Source organism: Tenebrio molitor, chromosome 8 (assembly GCF_963966145.1).
Source record: "Tenebrio molitor chromosome 8, icTenMoli1.1, whole genome shotgun sequence".
NCBI lineage: Eukaryota > Metazoa > Arthropoda > Insecta > Coleoptera > Tenebrionidae > Tenebrio > Tenebrio molitor.
This window is the reverse complement of record NC_091053.1, coordinates 9,589,816-9,617,577: the sequence shown is the minus strand read 5'-3', so window position 1 is coordinate 9,617,577 and position 27,762 is coordinate 9,589,816. Positions and strand designations below refer to the sequence as shown.

The 27,762-nt window shown below is 37.3% G+C and overlaps 1 protein-coding gene and 1 long non-coding RNA gene across 2 annotated transcripts in view; both read right to left on the bottom strand.

Annotated features, from left to right (window-relative positions):
- Positions 1–19,504, bottom strand: part of LOC138137252 (uncharacterized) — a 256,252-nt gene extending 236,748 nt beyond the window's left edge. The window contains exon 1 of the long non-coding RNA XR_011161662.1: positions 17,156–19,504. This is a non-coding gene — a long non-coding RNA (uncharacterized lncRNA). The remainder of the gene's footprint in view (positions 1–17,155) is intronic.
- LOC138137246 (uncharacterized) overlaps positions 1–27,762 on the bottom strand; it is a 296,725-nt gene that overhangs the window by 219,235 nt on the left and 49,728 nt on the right. The gene's annotated exons all lie outside the window — the stretch shown is intronic.

Below are 27,762 nucleotides of genomic sequence, written 5' to 3'. Positions count from 1 at the left end.
AGTTGGTGCAAGTAGCCTTTAGGAGCAGTACCGTGAAGGTGAACATCCACGTGCCCATAGACTCCAGACAGGAGAAGAAACAAGAGAGTCAGCCTCAGAGGAAGGAGAGGAAGACCTATGCCTTGGTAGTAGAAAAGAAGGGGATGCAATTTAGGGACATCCTCGATAAGGTAAAGACCGTAATAAAAAGCGACCCCTCAAAAGAAGCAGTACAGACCATCAGGAGCACCAGGGACGGTAAACTCCTGATCACCATGGAAAAGAATAGTGAAAAGATGGGCAGGCTAGAGGAGGCACTTAAGAGGGTCGATGGAAACCTTGCCGTGAAGAAGGCGGGTTCAAACGACGGCATGGAGACTGTTCACGTCAGGGGCCTTGACGCGACCACCGGCAAAGAGGAAGTCGTGGCCATACTAGAAGAAAAGCTGGGAGCGGGGAAAAACTGGAGAGTGAGCGACCTGCGGCCATGTAGAAACAACACCCAGGCGGCCACAATTGTCATGCGAAAGCAAGATGCCGACAACATCCTGGCCGAGGGCTCGCTTAGGATAGGAGCTGTTAGGTGCGGGGTGGAAAAGAGGATCGCGACCGAGAGGTGCTACAGGTGCTGGTCCTTCGACCATAAAGCCGCGAACTGCGATGGCCCGGACAGATCGAAAGCCTGCTACAGATGCGGGGTGGAAGGGCACGAGGCGCGAGACTGCGGGAATGAAGAGGCATGTCCGCTTTGCCAAAAGGCCGGACACAAGGCAGAAGGCAGAGGGTGCGGCGTTTTTCGGAGCGCGCTAAATAAGGCCAGGAGGGCCACTAACGAGAAAGAAACAAGAACCCTTCGAAAGTTCGGATGCCCTGCACAATACAAAGAGGGTCAGGTCAGGTCAGGACCCCCTCCAAGGAGCCGTGAGACCTTGTCGTTCGTGGAGGGGCTTAAGTAACCAGAGTGATGCTCGGGGCGATGCCGGCGGGAGCTTCGCGCTCCTGGCAGGGTCACCCATGCTGGCAAGGGTCGAGCGGACCGGCGAAAAACAAAGGACGGCTCAACCCTCAGGATCCACCACGAAAGTCGTGGCACGGGAACTGGCAAACCCGGGGGAGATCCGAGCTACGGTTTGGTCGAACGCGGACCAATCGTCACACACCGTAACAGCGGGTCACACCTCAACAACCCTTGCTAGCGTGGCAGGGGTACGTCGTGTGAGGACTCGCGGCCGGGGGGCTTGCCTTAACCGGCCGGCCCGCGAGAAGAAAATCTCCATAAAATAACGGACAGCGAAGTCGCAAAAACCTGCGGGACACCTGGCGCACCCTGCATACTGCAGGCCTAATCCGGCCATGCGGGGCTCTGGACGGACGGACTGTAGTTCCCTAGCTACTCGTGGGATGAGCATGAATGAAGATAAACAACATATACCAGATAAACATGAAACACAAGACGAAAAAGCAAAGAAGAAAACATTGTCGGTAGAGACGTGGACAACATCGGTTCCTGGAATCGTGGAATTTGTGGAGGCTGAGGACGCGGAGATGCACCGGACTAGGACCATGTCGGATGGGGGTTCAAAAAGAAGAGCAGACGAATCTCCGGAAAGGGAGGAGGCTGTTCAAGTAAAAAGAGGAACTCAGGAAGGTCTATTCAAAACCAGGAGAGGTCTCCACGAGATGGGCCAGTTGATAAATGAGGCGAGTCAGTTCATAGCTGAAAACAGGAACGTGCACAGGGTTATAAAAGAAATTATCAAGAAGGCCAAGAAAGTATGTAACGGTGCGAAGTTAGCGAGTAAGGAAGAAGAGAAGAAGAGAAGACTGGAGGCGCGAGAGAGTGAAAGAGAAAACAAGACGCTATCCGAGAGGGTACAATCTCTCGAGGAGCAGATGGAGGCGTTAGTCACGGGCAGGCTGAAAATAGCCGAAGACAAGGTCGCGGAGCTTTCCGCCGAAAACCAACACCTTAAGAACCGGGGGCATGGGCCGGTCCGTTAAGAAGCAGCGATAAGCTCAGGGCACTAGACGGTATCGATAACCTACAGGCGTGGAAAGAGGTGGAGAGGAAGACCTGGGAAGAACAGGTTTTCTCCAATACTAAAATAACCATTGGGAATCCGGTAACGAGTAATTTGGCAGTGAAGGTGGTTTTGATGGAACCAGGAGATACGGAAATGGAAAACAGTATACAGAGGATATACAGAGACAGATTCCCCGAACTGACGGAGGTACCGAGGACTTCGAGATCCTTGAGCAAATCTCTAGGATTCGCTCAAAAAGGGACCGAGAGCTGGCGAAAAGAACGGTGATAAAGATCACACAAGATGGGAGTGATGAGGATCTTTGGGGCAAGCTATCAAGGCTGAGGGACGAAACGACCGGGGTCGAATCTGTGACAATGCACCAAATTAAGTGTATGAGTCCCACACGTTTACAGAAAATGACCGAGTGCATATTCCGAGGCACAGACACGAAGGTGACAATTTTCACGACGAGCAAAACAAGATCGATTCCGGCGGACGAGAAAAGGAGAGAGAGGAAGACATATGCCCTGGTGGTCGAGGATGAGGGCAAAGACTTTAAGGAAATCCTCAGTAGTGTGAAATCCAAGATCGGAAGCGACTCGGCTGGAGATGCCATAAGGAGTGTAAGGAGTACACGAGGAGGAAAGCTTCTCGTCACGACCGGAAAGAGTGATGAGGATCTGGAAGCTCTGAGTGGAGTAATACAGGGCGCATCTGAGACTATCAAGGTGCGGAAGGCAGGTCCCGAGAGGAGGTGTTGCACATCCGAGGAATGGATGCGCTCACCGAGAAAGCAGAGCTAGTGAAAGCACTAGAGACAAAGGTAGGAACCCTGAAAAATAAGGCCTACAGACTTAGTGAGCTTAGGCCAAACGCAAATGACACGCTTGCTGCGACATTCGTTATAAATGAGGACGCCGGGAAAATAATGAAAGATGGGTGGGTAAGAGTTGGCATCGCAAGGTGCCCCATCGAGGAGCGTATAAGGCTGAACCAGTGCTACAGGTGCTGGAAGTACGATCATATAGCTGCCGAGTGTACCGGAGGCGATAAACGGAATTTATGCCGTAAATGCGGGGAGGAAGGACATATAGCAAAAGAGTGCAAAAACGAGGATTAATGTATCCAATGCAACAGACCCGGGCACAAGGTCGGAAGTGGGAAATGTGCAGTCTTCCGGCAAGCATAGAGGTGCCAGTGGACGTCCGACTCATCGCTTTTGCCGACGACTTGGCCGTTGTTGCGACGGAAAGAACCGAAAAAGGTCTGGAAAATATGGTTGATCAGGCACTAGAAAAAGTGGCCGTTTGGATGGAAAACACTGAACTGCGGTTGGCAACCAAGAAAACCAATGCAGTCATGATAGTTGGAAAAAGACGGCCAAAAGACGTTGTATTCCACCTAAGAGGACAGGAGATCTACCCTCAAAGATCCGTCAGATATCTGGGTATACGGATTGACCACGCGATGAATTTTGGGCCCACGTGGAAGAAGCCGCAGGTAAGGCTGAAAAATGGCCGGCCTGCTAGGTAGGATTATGCCAAATCTGAGAAGTGCACAAAGTACAAGGAGGAAGCTCTTTTCGTCGGTGGTCCACAGCAAGCTCCTGTATGGAGCGGCAGTGTGGATGGAAGCTTTAAAAATAAAAAAGAACATAGAAGTGCTGACTAGGGTGCAAAGAATGGTTCTACTCAGAATCGCTAGCGGCTACAGTACAATATCAGCTGTGGCGCTGCAGGTGATAACTGGGGTGCTGCCTGTAGAACTGCAAGTGAGAAAACAAGAGATTCTACGCCGGAGACCAGAGGCAAAACAAGAAGTGACGGAGACTTAATGAACGAGTGGCAATGCATATGGAACGGCACAAGTAAAGAAATCTGTACGAGAACGCTAATCCCAGACATAAGGGCATGGGCGGAAAGAAAGCACGGAGAGTTAAATTACCACCTGACTCAGGCGCTTTCAGGTCACGGGTGCTTTGCATCATTTTTACAGAAGATCGGAAAGCAAGAAACCAACATCTGCTGGTTTTGTGAGGACCGCGACGACCCCGAACACACGTTGTTTGTGTGCGAGAGGTGGGACCGGGAGAGGCTGTTGTTCATGCAAAAGACTACAGAGTGGCCTACAAGAAACAATTACGTAGAGATCTTACTCCTCCCGAAAAAAAAAAGGTCAGGTGTAGTCGGCGTTTTAATCTTTAATATGATTTACTCTTACATTTTGACAAGTGGTGCATAGTGGGGGGTGCCGCGTCGGGAAATTAGAGCTTCGTGAGTTTGTGGTATATGCAAATAAACGACATTTCAGGAACTTCTCTCCTTGAAGCAAATTTTGTTGCGTGCAAAAGAAAGCACAACAGCTGGTGCTTCCAAAGGAGAAACGAAATAAAATATTAAAAGATATTGACTTATTACACCTGAGTACAAGTAGAGATGTTTTTGAGAAGGCGTCACATCTGTTTGTTACAAAATGGGAGGGCGAACCAAAAAATGTATTGAATATTTTCAACATGAATGGTTAGAAAGTAGTTCAAACTGGTTTGAAGGTGTTTCAAGGCTGGTTCCTTCTACAAATGATGCCTTGGAGAGATGGGTAAAAAAACATTAATGTTTTTGAACACCGATGAAAATATAAAGATAATTATTTTGTTCGATACATCGAACGATATCGTTGTTTTAAATTTCGATGTGTGGCGTGTGAAATGTGCGTGTATGCCGTCGGGTGTGGTCGCCTTATGCGCAATTCGCAGAATGGTACTATGCGCAGTAAAATTTATAAAATAAGTGCAAACGGTGCAAACTACTGAAAAGTGCAAACCTGCAAGTGCAAACGGGCCAGCGAATTGATTGATGTTAAAATTGTAATTAAATGTAAGATTTATTATCCTGTTTACTGTACAACTTATTGTTTTATTTGTCAACATAAGATCGATGGGAAAAGCAAGCGTTGTGTGGAAATATTTCCACAAAACTGGCGATGGGTCTGCCACTTGTAAATTATGTGGAAAACAACTGAAAACGTCTGGAAATACTAGTAATTTGTTGGGCCATATTACCCGACTTCATAAAAATCATATTAATCTAGATGAACATGAGCAACCAACAGAAGTACAAGCAGATGTTGTGAATAACAACCAACATCAAGATTTCAAGATCCACCAATAAGTATGAATAGCACAAATGATGGTAGGAGCCGTAACCAGAGTGGCCCCCTTCGACCAGGTGGTTCCTGTTCTACTAGTACACTTAGTTTAGCTAGCACATGACAGTTGTAGATGAACAATCATCATGTCATTTTCCTGAAAGTAGTCAAAGTTCTCTTAAAGGTATTTTTGATCAAATTAAAAGTTTCAAACCAGGTGGAAAAAGAGACCTTGAAACTACCTATTTAATTTTACAAATGATTATTAAAGATAACCTACCTTTACATTTTGTCGAAAATGAGAGATTTAAACATTTGAGGCAAAAAATTACCCCACTATACCGGGTGATTCAGATTGGTATTCGCGCCCCTACATCTTTTTTGTTTTAAGAAAAAAGTAAAGCAAACCGTAAAGTAAATCGCTTGTGAAACTACAATAGATGACGTTGTCAAATCTTGTCTACGATGACACTATACATTTCTTAGCCTATTCTTGTAAAGCTCTTTTTTCTACATTTGAATGTGTAAAAAAAGTTGACACATTGGGAAAAAATCGAGAAAAAAAAAAATAGTTATTTGTAGAATTAGTTATGAAAGTCATACTTTTTTTCACCAATTTGCAGATTGATTAACGAGGGCGTAGCCCGAGTCACTCAAGCAAATAAGTGAAAAAATAAGACTTTCATAACGTGTTGTACACCACTATTCTTTTGCATATCGATGTAAGTTGAGAAATTTGGTCTAAAAGGATTTATGGAAAATTACAAACAAAAAAAATTGGTATGCTTTGACAATAATCTCCAAGGAGATGGCATAACATGATGCAAAAAAGTACTACTTTCACTACAACAAAAAAGTGCGTGTAAAAAAGTGCCGCTTTCATCACGATATTCAAAAAATATGATTTAATTACAGTGGAATTTCCCTAAGTCGAATCTCAAGGGACCAGAAAAAAAATTCGAGTTACGGAAATTTCGAATTACAGAAAATACACAAAAAATACAAGAAAAAAGTGTACCTATTTGTTAATTTCAAAGTTCGGTAAAAAAAATTTGAATTTTATGAGACCTCTTCTCCTTGTCTACAAAAACTTCCACTAAATTTAAAGTCTTATAAATGTAATCAAGGACATTATTTCTGGACTCTACAAATCTTCTCAGCTTTTCAATAGATGAATAAGTTTTTTCAGATGTAGGCATGATATTACATTATTTACCTTTCTACACTGGATGAAAAAACTTCATGTTCCAAAACCTCTGATAATAATCCTTTAGCCATCAAATTTTTATCACGTGCCGTGGTTTAATCATAGCTTCGTCAATATCATCATACACACCGGTTGTGTCTTTTTGCGTTTACTGCTACCATCATAGTCTTTGATTTTTTTTTATGTATCCTTGTTTTTTAAAATGGTTGACAAGGTCTTAGGAGGAATTCCAAACTGTGCAGCAAAATCCTTTTTTCTTCCTTTCATTTTTTTCTACCTCAGTAATTAACAAACATTTTTCTTCAAGGGAAAAGCACTTTAATTTTCGCATTGCCATTTTAGGGATGCATAAATTAACTTCCACAAAGCAGCAGCCATTTTAACACCATTATCTCGCAATATCCAAAAATCGCAATATTCAAAAATTGGACCACATATAAGAAAGTTCTGGTTGCTACTGAATTTCGCTCTTTGTCCATTCGCCCACACATAAGAAAAACTTATCTCTCTCCGAAACAAAAGATTTCCCAGAAAAATTCGACTTCCGAGCGAAATATCACTTTGAGTTATAGAAATATTCGAGTTATAGAAATTCGACTTAGGGAGATAAAAATGCATTAAAAATGGAATGAAACACAAATGTTTGTGATAGAAATTCGACTTAAAGAATAATTCGAATTAGAGAAGTTCGAGTTAGAGAAGTTCAACTGTAATTCGAAAGCGCTATTTTCTAAAAAGAGCTAGTGAGCATGGAGACAACTGAATTTTGACATTGTCACATCCAAAATATCGTTAATTGTTGCGTTGTTTTGTGTTTACAAACTGTTATTGAACAGGTACGTTTCTAAAATGGTAGTTTACTCTGATCAAGAAAAGTTAGAAATTATACCAATTTATAGAGAATGTCAAAGAAATAGTACAGCCTCTCAACGCTTGTATCGTGACCGCTTCCCGAATAAACCTGTCCCCTCAGACAAAATGTTTACAAAATTGGCGAAAAATTTAGTCGAAATTGGATGTTTTGAAAAAAAGAGAACTGTCTTTAAACCTAGAACAGCACGTGACAAAGATCATACCGTGGCAGTTCTAGCCCGTGTTAGTTTGGATCCACATATTTCTATTCAACAACTAGAAATGGAAACTGATATTTCATTTTCTTCTGTTCAAAGAATTCTTAAAGAAAATAAAATGCATCCATACAAAATACATTTACATCACCGTTTGCTTCCTGGGGATTACGAGAAACGGCTAAATTTTGTAGCATGGTTGGCAGTTGCTCAGGCAGTTACATTATATCCTGTGGTCAGATAACGTATGGTGCGGAATCATTAATGGACAAATCATAGGGCCAAAGTTTTACGAAGGTACACTTACGGGACAATTATACCTGGAGTTCTTAAGAGATGAATTGTTTGAGTTCATGGAACATGCTCCATTAAATATTAGGCAAAACATGATACTGCAACAAGATGGTGCACCGCCACAAGAATCGTAACAGATCATCTAAATACAGTTTATCCAGGTAGGTGGATTGGAAATCGTAGCGAGGGTGTTAGGTGGCCAGCCAGATCTCCAGATCTTACTCCTTTAGACTTTTTTCTTTTGCCTTATTTAAAGGAAACAGTTTATCTTAACCTCTCAAATGACGTTGAAGACCTTAAAACCAGAATTAGAAATCAATGTAGAAGATTAAATGGAAACCAAGAAGTACTACGAGGAGTATCTATTGAAGGCGTCATAAATAGAGGGCAATTATGTCTCGAAGCTCTGGGGGTCACTTTGAACACTTAAAGGATTAAAAGGTTGGGTTATTGTTAACTTTTTGTGTTGCTTTATTGTTTCTTTTAAATTTAGATCTTTTGGACTCATCATGTCATTCTTGCACTATCAAAATTCAACCACATATTTTCATCGTGTATGCATTCAAAGTGGTATAGTCAGGAAGAAGTTAGGTTTCGAAGACAGATGTTATATCATAGTTATTTATTTAAATGTAGGTACTTTAATAATTGACGCTATTAATGTCAAAATTCAATTGTCTCCATGGCTAAGTAGCTCTTTTTAGAAAATAATACTTTCGAATAAATTAAATCATACTTTATTTTTTTCTCCATTTTTCCCTGAAGTAGGTAAGTGTCAACTTTTTTTACACATTCAAATGTAGAAAAAAAAAGCTTTACAAGAATAGACTAAGAAATGTACAGTGTACTATTTAAAAAAAAAGTTGACTGTCTTAACTTTGACATAATATGTCATCGTAGAGAAGATTTGACAACGTCACAGCTTGTAGCGATTTATAAATATATATGATTTACTATACTTTTTTCTTAAAACAAAAAAGATGTAGGGGCGCGAATACCAATCAGAATCACCCGGTCGGTATAAGATTTCATCAAGAAGAACATTTACTCGGTTGGTAGATAGTCAGTGTGAAGTACAGTATACTATTGGGGACAAATTACTTTGGTCGTCAAAGTCAGTTGACTGACATAAAGTTGTAAAGCAAGCATTAGGACGGTTAACCTTATTTTTTACTACTGTCAACCACTGTCACTGTCAAACTCATCATTGCAAAATGTTAAATACCGAAAAATGGACAACAGAAGGAGATATTCCTAGGAGGAAAAATTGAAAAGGTTTCCACAACGCAATTTGGCCCATGGACAATCCCCCAGAAACAAGGGAGATGATTATCAATTTTTGAATGGTGGACGGTGCCATATTTTTCACAAGAGAAAAGTCAATAATTTGAAATTGTCATCACCAGAGACCGGCGGAAAAAGGTTTTCGCCACCCACCACTCTAGTGCAGTGGCTTGGTAGCTTTGAGTTCGCCAAATGAATTGTTTGCCTGTCAATTGCGAATTCGAAAATTATATCTCGGACGAGTAAAACCTATTTTTAATTTTGTCAACACAAAATTGAACAATGTTTCTTGAGAATGAGGATGACGAAGAAAGCATTTAAAATAGGTAAATTTTAGCAAAAATACAAAGTTCCCGGTTATTTCTGCTCATCGAATAAAAATATTATTTTCTCAAAAAGTACACGGGCTATCGACTTAATTCTTTTTTTAAAAACTTTTCCAATACCTTAGTTACATTTGACTCGCTGCATGTGCATGGAAATTTTCAATATTTCACATAGGTTCCAGCAGAGTGAAGTTTACGATGCGCACTTTTGATTAATCGAAATTCATTAATTATTTTTTTCAAAACTATCGATATTTGCGAAATTTTCAATTCACTGTTGGAAGCGCTCTACTTTTTAGTATAAATATACAGAAAATCAAAATTATAGCTTCAATAGTTGAATTGACACAGCGTTAAATGTTACGAAAAACGTCGTTTTTCGGACTACACCTCAACTACGTAGTTATAAAAGCCGTTTTCAAAGTTCGGTCCTATTAAAAAAAGTTGTAGATGACCATTCCTTATGTCCCAAAATGTCCTCTACAAGATAGGATATGTCTCATTTAGTTATACCTTTGAATCACAAATTCATAATTGCAGTCCGATTTTACTCCACTAATAGAGCGCGCCGACACTGAGGGTATTGTGGTGGGAGTTATTCGCTAGCGTTTGGCCATTTTTCGCCGGTCTCTGGTCATCACTATTGACTTGACGTTAATACTTGGTTTACATTAATTTGTTGTGAAGTGACAGAAAAATGACGACCAAAGTATTTTGTCCCCAATAGTACTATGTACAAGGTGCAATTGATGCGAGACGATAATCTTGTCAAAATTTCCATTTGCTATAATATAAAGCTATGATGAGTTTACACGGTATCACAGCAAGAAGAATACAACATATTCAGCAACAGATGTCTACTCATGGAAAAGTACTTCCAGGTTAACGAGGTAGACAAGGGAACCGACCACATGCACTTACTCAAGATATGCAGACGAAAGTTCGTCAACATATTCAGTCCCTAAAAGGTAGAAAATCACATTACTCATTGAAGAAGTCAGAAAAATTATATCTTCCCGATGAACTTAATGTTAAGAAACTACATCAAATGTACATTGAAAAGTTGCTGTCAAAATTCAACATGACCCAATGCAACAGTATTGGTACACCCATAGAGACAAATTTCCAAGCTAGTGATGAATACATCACAGAGAACATCCCGTTTAGGTAACTTGTTAGATCTCTGTTATACATCGCGACAGTAAGCCGACCGGACATCTTTTTTGCCACAACGTTCCTAAGTAGATACTTGAACAAGTCAACAAAAGAGTTGTGGACCGCTGGAAAACGTATTCTAAGGTGCTTGAAGCAGACGAAGCATCTAGTTCTAACCTACACACGAACAGATCATAACGACCTCATGGCCTACTCAGATCCAGACTACGCAGGAGACAAAACCTACTGAAGAAGCGTAAGCGGAACAGTTATTTTCCACGCAGGGAACGCTGTTCTCTGGCACTCACAAAAGCAAACATCAGTGGCTTTGTCAACGGCAGAAGCGGAATACCTCGCTTATACTGTAACCACTGCAAACCTAATATATCTCGACCAGGTAGAGTTCGAACACTTTAAGGAGAACACGTTGAGTCATCCAAATCTGTCTGTGAAGTTTTGCCCAGTGGCGTATCACTTGCGTTCAGAAATGGAGGCAGACGTTTTTATTTGAATGATTGTGATACCGCTTTTATCAATAATAACCTCGCTCAAATGAAGAAATAAAAATTATTTGGTTCTGAAAAGAACTTATTTTAATGCAATAGAGCACAACCCTGGAATCACGAAACAACGAAACGGACACTGGCAAAGCAAATCACGCATGAACGTACGCCTCTGACGCCGCATGGCCGGTAAGCGGTTCTACCTTCCCACCCTAGAAATCTAAAAATGGACTCGACCAACGTAGTTGCGTCTGCCGCGCAACTTTATTGGTGTGTTCTCCTTCAAGTGTTGGCACTCTAGTAAAGAACCTCAACGAAGCCTTCACTATTGTCAGTAGACAACTAGAGCACTGTCAGCATGATGGAAAGCTATGAAAATAGTCGAAGCTCACGCCACATCGACGTCAAGATGCATTCCAAAAGGATGCTGTTTCGAAAGGCCAGATTCTTGTAAAATATGTTTCATCAGAAGATAACATTGCGGACATGTTTACAAAATCAATAAGTAATGTAAAGTTGAATACTTTTAGACACAAGTTAAAGTTATTGTAAATTTCTTAATCAGTCCAAGTCAAAATTAGCAATTATATAGCAAGGTTTTCGCACGATCGCTTATACGAAAAGAATTGGCTTTGAAGTAATTTTTTTGACAGGAGTATTTTGAAGGCATTAATGTCATTAATGACTTACCTTGTAACATTTATTTTGTTACAGGTTTAAATTTGCCAATTAATTAATTTTATTGCCTTTGAAGTAGGTTATTAAAAAAAAAGAATTGTTTTGACAAGACGAGAAAATAGTTATTTACGTGACAAGTCTGGAAAGTTAGATTTTACTGGATGAGTAAGCAAATAGCAGGACGAGTCGTAGACGAGTCCTAGTAGCTTACGAGGCCAGTAAAAGCTTCCAGACGTGGTGCGTACAACATTTTTTTTGCAATCGTGAATTTTTCACTTTTATCTAAAGAATGTATCGTTTAAAAACTGCGGTGGCTTTGAAATAATAATATTGCCCGTGTGTTACCTTAGCAACCAGTCAACAAATTTTGACTGTGAAAATAACATTGACGAGGCCGCTAGAGCGTATTGTGACAATTTGCTACCTTCTGTGTCGCGGGAATTTAAAGCATGGTGTAACAGGAAAAAAGTGAAACAGATAACTGAAGAAGTAGTGCTAGTGTACATCGAACAAAAAAGTAAAACTTGTAAACCATCAACCTTGTGTGGCGGAGGTATACATAGAAAATTCCGTTAAGAATAAAATTAACATCGCGAAAAAAATACAGAACCAGGAAGAGAATACTACAACGTCCGGAAGCGGGAAACTCGTTCACCTAGAAGAAGCGACTCATGTAATTAATGTTGAAAATAATGTACATAATACCTAAATGTTCATTTATAACGGCATATAATTGCAATTGTACACTTACAGGGTTATTCACTATTTTAGCTTTCAAATAGTCGTTTAAATAACGATAGTAGTTACGGCAAAATGAACGACATAAAAATAGACGACTTTGAACAAAATGTAATTCAGTATCGTTATTGTTATCCTGATTGTCGTTTACTTTCACATAACGATGTTTCTATGCCCAGTAGTGAGTTTTTAGGTCGGATACTACAAAAACAACTAACTTCATTCGCAAACTTTACCGCGTTTTGCACATTCTAGGTTATGTTTATTTGTTTATTTGTGTTGTTGATGTCAGTTGAGTGTTGAGTTATGGATAAGAAACGAGCCGGTAAAACCATTCGAGCACAATATGAGATATACCTCAATTATGTGCAAAGCAATGATTTGTTTCGATCGAATAAATTTGATCCGAAAAATCCAGCATTTTTACAAAATTGTTGGAAAGAGTTATGTGACTTATTAAATAGCACGGGCGCACAGTGGGGCGAACGGCCGATTTAGCAGGCCAAAACCTGAAATTCTCAGGTCGAAATTTCGATGATTTTTGAATGCTACCTCATAGAGGAGGCTTTGGTGCATCTTGATAACGAAGGAATAGGTAAAAAAATGTATACCTGCTTCACTACGTTGGTTCAAATTTGACTCTCGTGGAAACGGTTGTGCGACGTTTCGTTGGCGAGTTAAAAGAAGTGCAATAAAATGAAAATATTTTTCGAACCACGTGTCCGATTTGCACTTTGCAAAATGGAAATTGTTAATGAAGGTACGTAGAATCATTTGGTATGCTTACATTAGCCAAACGTTTTTTCCTCTTTTGTTAAATTAACCCTAAATATGGGTCTGCAGTTAACATTTTTTTACTTCTTTCAAATTTTCAAATAGAGTTTTCTTTTTTTGCCTAAGACCGCCCGCCCTAATTTTTACGTGGAAATCTTCCTTGAGGTGTCTAGTTTTTGAATATTAAAGTTCGCGTTGCGCGCTTTTGCGCTACACAGAGTTTTGGCCCTTACAGTCTTGCGCGGCAGACAATGGCACTGTAACTCACGCCCTTTTTATATTTTTAATGTTATATTTGAGCACTTGGTCTACGTTCGGAGGAATTTTTTTCCGGTGCCCTGATACGGCCGATAATTGAGTGATCTAATTGTAACAATCGAACATTAGATTACGAAAAATAATTACAAAGTAAAATTTTTATTTATAATACCACGAGTAGTTCAAATTATGTCGATTATTTTTCAAACTGGTCACGAATGATCAATTGTGCTTGGGAATGAATCCACGAGTGCGTCAGCACGAGTGAGGTTCCCAAACACAATTGAATGAGTGAAACCAGTTTGAAAAATAGTCTACATTATTTGGACTACGAGTTGTATTCGGGAGACTATTCCATGAACCAACTTTGGCAATTTGGCAGCAAATCGGAAGAAGAAATTAACGCAGAAATCGAAGAAAATATTTCCAACAACACAAAAAAAACAGGCTAGTCCATTTGGAAGCAATTCTCAAGGCTGAATTCATTTGTTAAAAATTATCGCTAGTGGTAGTACCGATACAATTTCCACGAGTGGGAATATTAGGTCCAATTTTTTGAAACCATGGTAACAAATGTGTAAAAAAATGTTTTTTTGGTTCATTTTTAACAAATGACAGGTGAATGGAATAGTCATAATAAAATTTTTGTACATTAATTACGATGATTTATAATGTTTTCAGATATTCCTACGAACAAAATCATATGCACACATCGTCAAAATTTTTTATCCTTGGTATATTATATATGACAATTAAAAGGGCTATCAGAATCTAGAAAAAAAATAGGGGGTTTCCCTTTAAAAAAACTATCGATGACGTCATATCTCGAAAACAAATTACTGCTTGCAATTTTGTTTGGTACTAAAACATGTATTTTTATAAACTAAAATTGACCTGTCCAAAGATTTTTTTGAAAAAAATTTTGTTTAATTTTTAAGGAATTTATCCCATACTTTTGCCGCTCACTCTATTTATGTCAATCTACCTTGGGCTAGAGTGATCATAGCATCAGCCAATCTATTTATACCACTGTTAATGCCCTGTAATTCCGTTAACATATTATGCAGTTACCAACAGTTTCGGAATTAGATCGTTGCAAGTTTTCAATAGCCTCTTCACTCGCATTTTTCAATGACTTAGATTTGATCCACTAGGGTCTACCTTTTTCAGAGGCTTCTTCAAACCACTATTATTAGAGGACAACTCATCACCTTTAGGCGCCACACTAGTTGATAATTTTACATTAGTGAGTTCAATGTTGTCCTCTGTAAATACTGGTAATGGTACCAATTCAGGGGGACTCTTTGGATCTGGCATTTCCATCACCACACCAGCTTCGGGTAAGTCAGGTATTCCACTGACTACAACTTTGCCAATTAGGCCGATTAATCTCTCCTCCAAATCACTTAGAGGCTTTGCCTCAGCTTGGCCCCCACCAGTTTTATTTTTGTCCAAATCCACTAATCTGCTTTTTCGCTTAACCTGACTTTTTCAGTCAACAAATACCTTAAATTGTTTTAATTCAGTATTAGCTTAATTGATAATGATCAATGGTAATTGTTCACTTTAACTACTTCTGGAATTTTCGCGTTTTTTCTGGCTAGACAGCCTCAGGGCGTCCTCCTGCATCGTTTTCCACCACTCAAAACTTGTGCAAATGAATTTTCCTTACCCTTTAGTTATACTCAGCCATTGGCGCGCCCTTGACGCTACCTTGTGTAAAAATTTTGTTATCTTATATAAGGAAATTTTTGAAAAAATAAAATAATAAAGTCGGAAAAAATAAATTTTATAACGAACAAAAACAAGTCAAAAAATCAAGTAGGTAAATCAAACAGTCAAATGTTACTGTCAATTTCATTCGTATGTGTTTCTTGTTTTACAAAACGTTTTCGAAAATGACTCATTTAACGGAAACACAACGTATAGAAATTTTAATTTTGTTGGGTCCAGGGATAAAACTAGATAAAACTAAAACAGGGGGAATTTCTTCATAAACTTGCTTATTGTCAACAAGCTGCGGGATGGCAATTCAAATATTTAATTCCATAATTTTAAGTACTTACTAACACAGTTTTTGACTTGTTTTTGTTCGTTATAAAATTTATTTTTTCCAACTATATTTTTTTTTTCCTCAAAAATTTCCTTATCTAAGGTAACAAAATTTTTATACTGTCATTTAGACAATTAAAAGGGCTATCAGAATCAAGAAAAAAAATAGAGGGTTTCCATTTAAAAAAACTATCGATGACGTCATAACTCGAAAACAAATGAGTGCTTGGAATTTTATTTTGTATTAAAATATGTATTTTTATAATCTAAAATTGACCTGTTCAAAGATTTTTTCGAAAAAATTTTTATTTAATTTTTAATGAATTTATTCCATACTGTAACATTTCGACTTCCTTGACTTTTCCTCGATGATTTTTTTTTCTCCCTCATTTGGTGTATACGAAACAAAAATAATGAGAAAGCAATATTTATGGATCCTACGTTGTGTTTTATTTTTCATTTTGTTTAATTAGGTTCTAACGAGAGGCCGTACCTTCGGAAGGTTTCTCCAAATAGAATTAAAACGATTGAACACACTTCACTTAAATTTTATTTAACAAATAATCGAGTGTGGTGGTGTTTGGTCCCAACAAATTATAGAAATAAATAAATGAATTTATCCAACATTCAATAGTAATATCGTGTTTTACTAGTTAGTTTTAATTGAGTAAACTGGGCTATAACTAGTCTGTTGTTTTAACCCACGTTGCCATTTGCACCGTGGGTTATAACATACATAACCCACGTTGCCATTAGCACCGTGGGTTATTAACGTCCATAACCCATCGGGAGCAGAATTTCATCAATAATGTCATTATCTAAAAATTTTGGAATATTGGATAAAACGTTGTATGGCATACGTGGGTTATTAAGTACTACCCACTCGAGGTAATAACCTACTCGGGCAAGCCCTCGTAGGTTACAAATACCTCTCGTGGGTAATATCTTAAATAACCCACTTATACCATAAATAACTATTAATAACAGAAGTTGGTGGAAATTTGACCCAATGAAATTTGACTCTCGGCCCACGAATTGAGATCTGACTCATGAACAAATGACTAAGCTGGGCAAATATATGAGTTTATGGCGCGAACAGCATTATACGAGTTTGAGATGCGAACTATGTGATCCGATTTAGATTACAATTATTTCCCCTATTAAATTTAACCCGATGCGATGCCCTGGAATCTCATAGATCACCCCGGTCTACTCCGGTGGTCGAAAATAAAAGGGAAAAAAAGGTTCTAACAGGGCCAAAGGGTACCTCTCTTCACGTGTCAGCTGGCCTAGTTTGGTCACTGTCCCGTTTACGGGTGACATGGCGGTTTGTGCACTTATGCCGGACCACAGCTAATTGAGTGCGACGGACACTGGCGATAGCTTCCCGAACTCGAGAATCCAAGACATAAATAATGAATGGAAATGTTTTATAATAATTGCATAATGGTTCCCCTTGACAAGAGCACGTTTCCCCAATCGGTAAAGGCAAGAAGATCACATACTTCGCTATAAGGAATTTAATTCAAGATTCTAAAGAGTCACGTGGTCATCAAAAGCTCAAAGAAAATAATATAATCTTTACTTTAGAACGATAAAGAACTAAATGCTGTTTGGCTAATTAAATCGCGGCTACAAATAATGTACAAAAATTAGAGAAATAATTTACCTTGTGAATGTAAAGAACGTGGTCACAAAATGGCTGCTGGAAGCACTGAACGTACCTCCGGCTACTTTGGAGATCAAACCCCGAGTGAATCAAAAAAGCCCTCTTTCCCGTCCCGCAATCGGTTTTATCATTTCTGGCGCACCCCACTTTCGCAACCCCTACTTGACCAACGTGACCAATCAGCTCGGTTCTACTTTACGCCGATCGCGACGCCTTTTCGAAATCTCTAAAACTTTTGAAATTACAGTTTCCGTTTTTCCACCATTATTTTAAATGTTTAAATTTAGACTTTTGTTAGGACCAGACCGTATATACATAATTTGTTGTTGAATTAGAACTCTGAAAAAGAACACTAAATTACTGACTCTATACAATAATAAAAATCAGCATCAAGAAACAAACACAATTAAAATGGGACAAACCGAATTAACAGGAACACTGAATTACCGACTCTATACAATAATAAAAATCAGCACCAAGAATTAAACAGAATTTAAATGAAACAAACATAATTAAAATGCAACAAACATAATTAAAATAAAACAAACACAATTAAAATGAAACAAACATAATTAAAATGAAACAAATTAACCTTATTTTGAAACCTAAATTGGGCTTGAAACGCTGTTACGCAAGTGCCATTTCATGCAACTAAGTTCCGTTGTTCTGCTACTTCTAAAAATTGTTCTACATTGGTTTGATTCCCCAAAACCGTTCTAATTAATGATTACTTGGTAAATTTCATTCTCTCTCTCTCACTCACACGTCTGATTTCTACGACTACCTGGCTTTACCGTTACCCGGTCCTCTGTGTTTTCTACCGACTCCCTTTCTACTTTGCTTTGTTACTTTTCTAACTAAAAGTGCAAACGATTCTAGTTCTTTTCTACGATAAAGCGCTCTGTTTTTAATTTGCAATTCTCGCCCTTTAATTACAAATATGCCACAAATTTGAGAATGCTAAAAAAAGTAAATTAACCTAATGAACATTAATTTTGTTGTTCTCTCAATTTGAAACCTGCTAACATCAAATTCATTAATTCAATTATCCCCTGATTTTAACTGGACCACCCAAATTGTCGAACATGTAATTACAATAAATTTATTGCAACGCTTCCTTTCCCCTGAACACTTGTTCCCCTTGGGCTATGTTTTGCCCCGGACGCGTACCTGCATTTTTCAAAGAAAGGTTGGCAGACTTCACTTGAGGAGTGTGGTGCCACTCTTGTGAACAAAGCAACAATAAAATTTACAACTGACCAGCATTTCCGTCGCAAATGAACGGTATTTAAAATATTTCGTTGAAATTATTTTTAAAATTAAAATTCTTAATTTATCGAACCTATTCGGACCGTTACAATACTTTTGCCGCTCACTGTATATACCGGGTGATTCAGTTTGGTATTCGCGGCCCTACATCTTTTTTGTTTTAAGAAAAAAGTATAGCAAACCATATATATTTGTAAATCGCTTGTGAAACTACAATAGATGATGTTGTCAAATCTTCTCTACGATGACATATGTCAAAGTTAAGACAGTCAACTTTTTTTTTAAATAGTACGCTATACATTTCTTAGCCTATTCTTGTAAAGCTTTTTTTTCTACATTTGAATGTGTAAAAAGTTGACACTTACATCAGAAAAAAATCGAGAAAAATAATAAAATATGCTTTAATTTATTCGAAAGCGTTATTTTCTAAAAAGAGCTAGTAAGCCATACATTTGTAAATTCGCATTATGTTGGTTCTCTGCATGTCACTATTTACAAGACAACCACGTAGCCAAAAAATAAAATGATTTGACCTTGTTTGTTTTCAAGCCTCGGGTGCGCCTCGGCTAGAAAACTGAGACTCGGACGAAATACCAAATCCATACTGAATTTACTATGATAAATTCGCGTTATGTTGGTTCCCTGCATCTCACTATTTTAAGAATTACATAGCCAAAAAATAAAATTATTTGACAGTGAAATACCCATCCATCCTGAATTTACTTTATTCGAATATTAGACTTTACACTTATTCGAATTTTACATAGTCACCTATTCAAATATGTATTCGAATAATTCCAATACGATTCCCAAGACTCATGTCATTCATGCACTATCAAAATTCAACTACATATTTTCATCGTGTATGCATTCAAAGCGGTATAGTCAGGATGAAGTTAGATTTCGAAGGCAGATGTTATATCATAGTTATTTATTTAAATGTAGGTTATAACATAGCTATTTATTTAAATGTAGGTACGTTAATAATTGACGCTATTAATGTCAAAATTCAATTGTCTCCATGGCTAACTAGCTCTTTTTAGAAAATAACACTTTCGAATAAATTAAATCATATTTTTTTTTTCTCGATTTTTTCCTGTTGCAAGTGTCAACTTTTTTTACACATTCAAATGTAGAAAAAAAAGCTTTACAAGAATAGACTAAGAAATGTATAATGTACTATAAAAAAAAAGTTGACTGTCTTAACTTTGACATATGACATCGTAGAGAAGATTTGACAACGTCATCTATTGTAGTTTCATAAGCGATTTACAAATATATATGGTTTGCTATACTTTTTTCTTAAATTAAAAAAGATATAGAGGCGCGAATCTGAATCACCGGGTATATACGTAGATTTTAATTATATTGTTAATTAGTGTTCAATTCATAGGCAAAATAAGGCCATTTCCAACGACTGCCATTGTGTTTTTCACAGACCACCGAGACAACGACTTATAAAAATGCTGTCGTTTCTAAACGATGATGGTAATGACTTTTTATTGGTATTGTTAAAGACATTGGAGTTACAGAATGCGATTTTTAAATCATGTCTGTATAATAACGAGAATCGGTAAATAACGACTCGTTAAGTGATCGTTAAAAATTAGTGAATAACCCTGTAAATGTATATCATAAATAAATCTCCAAGTTCAATTTCTTGTTCTACAGGACTAGTCCGGTAAAAACACACCCAGCGGACTAGTCCGGTAAAATGGAACTTTCCAGGTGGAAAATTATTAAAGTAAAGTGTTCATTACAGTACGATTGCAAAAAAAAAAATTATATCGTACCGAAAAAAGCTAAATAATTGTGTGCACAAAACCCTAATTGAGGTAACAGATAAATTACTTGTAAGTACTGTGATGAACGCGGTATTTATAAATTTTATTTTATTACCATCGCGAAAAATATTCACCTTCAATTCAACAATTTCAGATTTGTCTTAACCACCTCCAATTGTTTCTGTTCAATTTATGAATTCCATTTATTTTCATTTTAAATACACACATGTTTTGTAAATATCAGAATGTTGAGAAAAACCGGCGATTACAGTTTCGTCCGTAATCCTTTCATGCTTAAATTAAAGATTACACTTTCGTCCAAATAGTTCAAATCTGTAAAACTGTAAATATGCAGTTTCGTCCGACGATAGAGCAGGTATATAGGTACGCTGGGGTGGCTGGGTTTTATTACCTACCCTTTGGAAAAACCCGGTAACTCCTACCCCTACCCGCACCTGCATCAGTATCGGCAGGACTGTATTTTCAGTTCTCATTCTGAATTAGTTGCAAAGTAAAATCTAAGTTTGCAAATTGGAAAATTTAGACATCCAAAAAAGTGTTTCTAAACGTGGAAAAGATTGTTAACAATTATAAGTTCAGTTTTTGTGATAAATTGTTGAATGGTGAGTCGAGATGGAGATGCAGAGTTCCAAAGTGCAACGCCACGATCTACACAATTGGTGAAGATTTTTTAATATCACGGCATAATTTAATCCATTCTCACGAGGAACTCAGTAAGTCAGCACTACAAAAACAATTCGTGGCAGTAGCAGCTAAACGCAAGGCTTCTGAAGATATTGGATTGCAACCTAAAAGAATTATCCATTCTGTTTTAAAAGAAAATGAATCTGATCAACTAACCATTGATGATGTAAAATCTGTAAAAAGGAGTATATACGGAGAAAGACGCAAGAAGTTTCCAAAGTTGCCTAAATCTTCTTTGGAATCGCATTGCGCTTTGGAGGACATAAAAGAAAAAATAATTATTAACAGAAAAGAAAATTTTTTGATGATTAAGGATATTGAATTCAACATAATAATTTTTTCGTGCGACGTAAATTTAAAGCATTTGTGCAGATGTACTCGTATATTCATGGACGGAACTTTCAAATACTGTCCAAAGGATTTCTTACAATTATTCACACTTCACGGATACTATAATGGGCATTATATTCCATTGGCATTTTGTTTGCTCAAAGATAAATTAACAGAGACGTATGCAAAATGTCTAACTATTCTATTAAATAAATGTAAGGAAATAAATTTGAAGTTCCAACCAGAAGAAATTGTGATCGACTTCGAAAAATCTATTCACAACGCCGTCAAAATTGTATGGAATGAAGTTAAAATAACAGGCTGTCGATTTCATATTAGTCAAGCATGGTGGAGGAAAGTTCAAGAATTGGGGCTATCTAAGGATTATAAAGAGAGAACCGAAGTTGGAAAATGGATTGGATACTGTTTTGGTCTTCTTTTTTTGGGTAAAAAAATTACTTATTATTTTGTACAATTTCACATTAATTTTATGTTAATGTAATTTTCATGTATTTTTCTCTTTAAATATTTTTTTTTCTCTTTCTACAGAACCCGAAAGTGTTGGTGACTGTTTAGTATTCGAGCTGAATGAAATCAGGCCACATAATCAGCAACTGGAAAAATTCCTAGATTATTTGGTCGAAACTTATATTGACGATGATGCTCCATTTCCACCAAAAATCTGGGCTTCGAAATCAGCTTGCAGCCGAAGAACCACAAACGCATGAGAATCGTTTCATGCTCACTTAAATAAATGTTTCAATTTTAGTAATCCCAACATATTTGTATTTTTAGATATCATACAGAATTATCAGTCTGAAATTTACATACAAATTCAGAGCATTCATACAAAAAAAACACCTAATATCAGAACCCAGAAACGAGAAAACTACTTAAAAGAAAAAATAAAACAATTAGATGATAACCAAATTACTCGGCTTCAGTTCATTAAATTGACTTCCCACTATTTTAGTTTTTAATTGAATGTAAATATGTATATAAATATAATAAAATTATATATACAATTTATTTATTTTCATTGTTGCAAACCCTGTCTTTCGACATGTCTTAATATTGGTAGAGACAGGTAGGTACTCAATAAATTTTATTAAGTACAACAGGTACTGCCGGACGAAAGTGCATGTACCCTAAAATTGAGTCCGGCCGAAACCGTAGGTTTTGCAGGTAGGGCGTTTTAAGGATTAGGTAATTAAAAAATTTCTCCCGACGAAACTGTATGTACCCGAGGAAAACAGAGCCGTTCCCACGAAGGGTTTCCTGGAATTTAAGACCGTTGCAAATCGCAAAATTAACTTCTTTATTTTCTTTCAAAAGGCCATCTGGTATTTCTCTAAGTTATCAGGGTGGCGAGACGCCCACCGGGATTCATAGACAGTCGACCAAGCAAGGCATTCATTTGCAGACGAAAAGATAAATAAGTTAATTGTTGTTTAAAATCGATGAAAATAGAGATATATCGATAAATAATCCGTTTAGAAAGGAGTCGCCGTGTATTTTGAGTGACAAAAACAAAATTCAACTAGAATTAACAATCTTGATAATAATTCAATTGGTCTGAGTTTGGTCGTAAATGATGTTTCATTTAAATGTCTCATAAGATGTTTACATTAAATAGGAAGCTTTGTTCGGGGTTGCTAAATCCATATAGTAAAATTTGTTAATTAGTTTAAATCCTTGTAAATCGGTCGAATCGTTTAAAATATTCACAAATGAATTGGTCCATTAGAATTTGGTGTCTGCGATTTAGATTTTAAACCCAGCGTCGCCAGCCAAGGGTGGTCCGATTAGTTAAAGGGGCGAGAGACGCGTTACAGATCGAGACTTTTAAGTAAGATATCAGATTACACTTGCACGTGTGGTCAGTCTTAGGAAAATTGAGCGAAATTAATAAATTCTTGTTTAAACAAAGTCAAGTTACTAACCCACTATTTTAGAAAGACGCGCTGTATTTTTCTGAACATTTTCATATCCAATTTAACCATAATTTAAGCTGGAGTAATCGTAATTCTAATGTACAAACCAATTTTCTTTATTTAATCATTGTAAGCAAATCATGTACCATACGATTACTGCCCATTTACTAACATAGTTTTACAAGGGAAGTAGGTAGAAATTTCTGTTTTATTGTTTTGCATCAATTGCATCTGAAATTATAGGCGCCTTTGTCGGCCACCAACGATGAGGAGAGTCGTGGTTCCCGGGGACCCTCTTCTCCAACTTTACTAGATCTAAGACACGGTGCCAGGTCGTAGTTTCCGGCGGTGGACTTAGAATGGGCGTCGTAATTCCCGCTCCAACGACATGTATCATGTATGTGTGGGCTACCACGAGGACAAACGAGACAAAATAACCATCCCGGTTACCTGTAATAAACTGGTGTCGCGTACGGCAAAGTTCTGAACAAGTCTTTGTCGAAGCTCGTGTACGAAAGTTTGTGAGAGAAATGACGCCTACAGTCATTCAGATTGATTTGCGAGGACTTGTATATCCGGGTTTTGTTCGGAAGTTGTGATTGGTATTTAAGCACCGGACTTTTACCGGAAGAGGTATTTCGGCACTAGAGCGTAATAGTTAAATGCAATTAAAAACTCTGTCAGAATCTATATGTAGAAATTTCAACACTACTAAATGAAGTTGGATTTAAGTTCACAGCAGACCAATGTTGTGAGCGCATAAAGACAGAAGTCGAATGCATATCGAAAAATGAAGGATCACAACAGGCAAAGCGGAATCGGAACTAAAACTTGTAAGTTCTATGACGATCTTTACGATTTGCTGCGACAACGCCCAGTGGCAGCACCATGCAGCTCACGAAACCCTGAACATGATTATTCAAAACAAAAAGCACTTTTATGTGAGGCCCGTGACAGATATAATTTGTCGGATAGATAATGTTCTTCTAAGTTTTGTTATTATTCTATGTGTGCTAAAAATTCCCTTTACAGATCCTGTTAGATTTCTTTAAAATTAAGATTAGTGTCTTTTGTTACTCTCTTAAATAAACTGTCGTTTGTGTGGTCAAAAGTTTTTATGTCAAATATACAGTATGTCCCCGGATTGAGTTTACAAGAGGAAAATTTTTTTTATTTTTGATTTGACGTAAAAACTTTAGAGGAATAACATTTTTTGCTTCATCTGAAACCACTATTTCCGTTATTAAAATCTCAGTATTGATACACTGTATTCTTAAATTAACATTTTTTTGTTAAAATTTGGACTTAGAATTAATTTTTATGTTATAGATTGTATTACAATTGGCCTGGTTTTTTGACAAATAACTTATTACTGTTTCAAAATGTTGTCTTTAGAACAAAGAAGTTATTTAATCCAATGTTGGACCGGTTTTTGTCACATAATTACAAAATTTAATGAAAAATTTCCCAACAGTTATGTATCAGGCATGGGTGTTCCGAAGCTTAAACTTCGATACAGAGTTGAATTATGTACAGAAAACGGCGCATTGTTAATAGAATAGTTTTATATTCAATTATCATTTGATTTTTTCAAAAAAAAAGGAAAATATTTTTTCTGCATTTTCTTTGATTTTAATGTTAAGCCTTCCTCTGTATTGAAAAAGATTTTTTAATAACAGAAATGGGGGTTTCAGATGAAGCAAAAAATGTTATTCCTCTGAAGTTTTTACGTAAAATCAAAAATAAAAATTTTTCCCCTCTTGTAAACTCAATCCGGGGACATACTGTATACTATAACCTGAAAACGTCCTTCATTGCACAAACAATGCAGATACCCAACGATGGATAACTATGCATCATTTGAAATGCACTGTTACAAATAAAGGAGGAAAACTAATTTATAGGTAACTTAACATCAACAGCAGGATTGGTCAGTTTAAATTGCTTCTTTCCTAATCACTATTTAAGATAGATTTTTTTGAACATTTTTCCTATTATTCCCAGAAGATGATGAATTCTTTAGCTCGACCAGTTCTGACAGACCCTGTATATGGCGCATTAGCAACCTCTTCATGTAAATTTTCCCGAATCTATTCCTCAAGATCTTCCTCATTTTGAAGACAAATGTTGTGAAGAACACAAGCTAAAATTGTACGACTTGTATAATGTAAATTGTACATTTCTAACAACTTTAATCGACGAAAAGGGCCTTTCAATACAGCAAAAGCTCTTTCTGTTACATTTCTTGTTAATGACAACTGTTTATTGAAATGCACTTGTTGTGGTGTAAGCCGCCCATTATTTATAAATGGCGAGATAATCCATACTCGTGATAATGATAAATATAATACCTCCTGTTAATGCCAATCATGATTTGACATATGTGAATGGGATGTACAAGTGGAGGTACCATCGGTGAACATTAAAAGCGGGGACATATTAGAAACGTGAAAGGTTTTGTTAACAATGAGTTGTTAGTTTTGAAGGAATTAAAGGTGGAGATTATCACGACGAGATGAATTCTGAAAAATTCTAACCTTGGTTCATTAAAATTTAAAGTTTGATTCCTCAGAACTCAGTAGTAATACTAGATAACGCTCCATACCATAGTAGAGTTTTAGAAAAACGGCCAACTTCAGCATTGCAAAAACAACAAATTAAAGAATTTTTGGAAATGAAACAAATTTCTTTTGAAAATAATTTGCCCAATGTGAACTGCTGGATTTGGCATTTCTCCATTAACCAGTTGAGGAATTTGCGGCAGCGCATAACATCAACATTCTAGGAACTCCTCCCTACCACTGTGAACTCAATCCAATAGAAATGATTTGGGCTCAAGTAAAAGATTATGTGCTTGCTAACAATAAAACATTTAAGTTGGAAGATGTTACATTGTTGCTAGAGAAAGGCATCCAGAATGTAACACCAGAGGGGTGGGAAAAGTGGATGCAACAAGTAATTAAAGAAGATAAAATGTGGAACATGGATGGCTTAATGGAAACTGTTATTGAACCATTAATTATAAATTTACAAGATTCCTCTGATGATAGTTCAGATATGAACATATCTGATAGATAATAGTGACAAAAATTAGTTTGTGTCGGTTGTCCGTTTGTCTGAATCTAAAAGTTTTTAAAATAAGTAATGAGTTCCTTGTTGTTTTAATGCCTTAAATTCTTCACTTTTATCATTTTGCACATTACTGTTTTAACACCTTGAAACCAACAACCATACAAGTGTGTTTTTTCGATTGCCTAACTTCTCCCCAGCAACATCCTTCAAATTTTTAAAATTTTAGCAATGTACTGTCGCGGAAAAAAAATTCTGGTTAGAAGATGAATAGCGATGGCAATTCTTGAGAGCTGATTCTAGATTTGACATAACTGATCATTTGGTAGCCGCACAAAACAAACTAACCAGATGCCGAATCTGTCACAAGAAAGTTAAAACAAAGTGTGTCAAATGTGGCGTCGCTCTACACATAGATTGTTTTGTTCCATAATAGCTTTAATAACAAAAACACGATTGTTAATACACTGCTACACTGCACTGTTTGTCGAGCTACAACTAATAACTGACCTACGCCAACCCAACCTCCGATAAGAAGATCCTTTTTTTGTCATATAAAAAGCGTGTATTGGGGGCCACACAGAGAGAGGGAAGAGTCAAGACTTGAATGCACACGCCACGGGGTACAGTTAAAACTCCCTGTGTATGGAGAAGAATGTGGCATGCGCATTCAAGTCAGTTGGAATCAAAACTGTCTTGATTTTTGGCGTGCACATTCAAACCCGCGCGGGGATAACTTACTGTGTGTGGCGACAAGTTTCTGCATGCTTCGGTTAAAATTCAGTGGCGGCCGTATTTTGTCTGATTTACGAAATATGTCTCGTGAATACAATACAGGGGCACGCCACTGTTATCAGACAAATTTCCTTTTTGGGCACCATCACAATGAACGTTTGCTGCACAACTGACGGGGAAGCAGTAGTGTGTGTGTACTCACAGAGAGTACGGCTTTAACTTTAGGACAAGCGTGTACACTTTTAACTGCACATTCTTCCCTCTGTGTCTGTGGCCGCCTTATGATTTCGACGATGAAACCAAGACAACGGCGCGTCCACAATTTATTGTCTAAATTGTCATGCCATTTGTTCACGTATTCTTACGTTTTTCAAAAAACGCATATATTTCCGTGTATTTGGATTACAGGCTGTATAATATGTTTCAAATAAATTTTGAAACTGACACTTGAGAAAAATAAATAATAATTCAGGCATAACTGGGTTAAGTGGTGTGTCAATTTGTCGTTATCCTTTTGTCTGAAAAGTATGAAGAAGTGGTAGTGTCTGGAAGTCTTGTATAGATAGATAAGTGGAATAAGAGAAAGTCAAGTCAAGTTAAGGACCAACGCAAACGAAGTCGTGAACATGCAGCTAATTTCACACCCGAAGAAAAAACAATTTGCTTGGAATTAGCAAATGCAAACGTCATAAAAAAAAATTGAACTGCATGGGGATCTTACAAATCTGCATAAAAGTCAATATTACTGGAGATGTTTATATGTTTATCTAGCTCTGCTCGT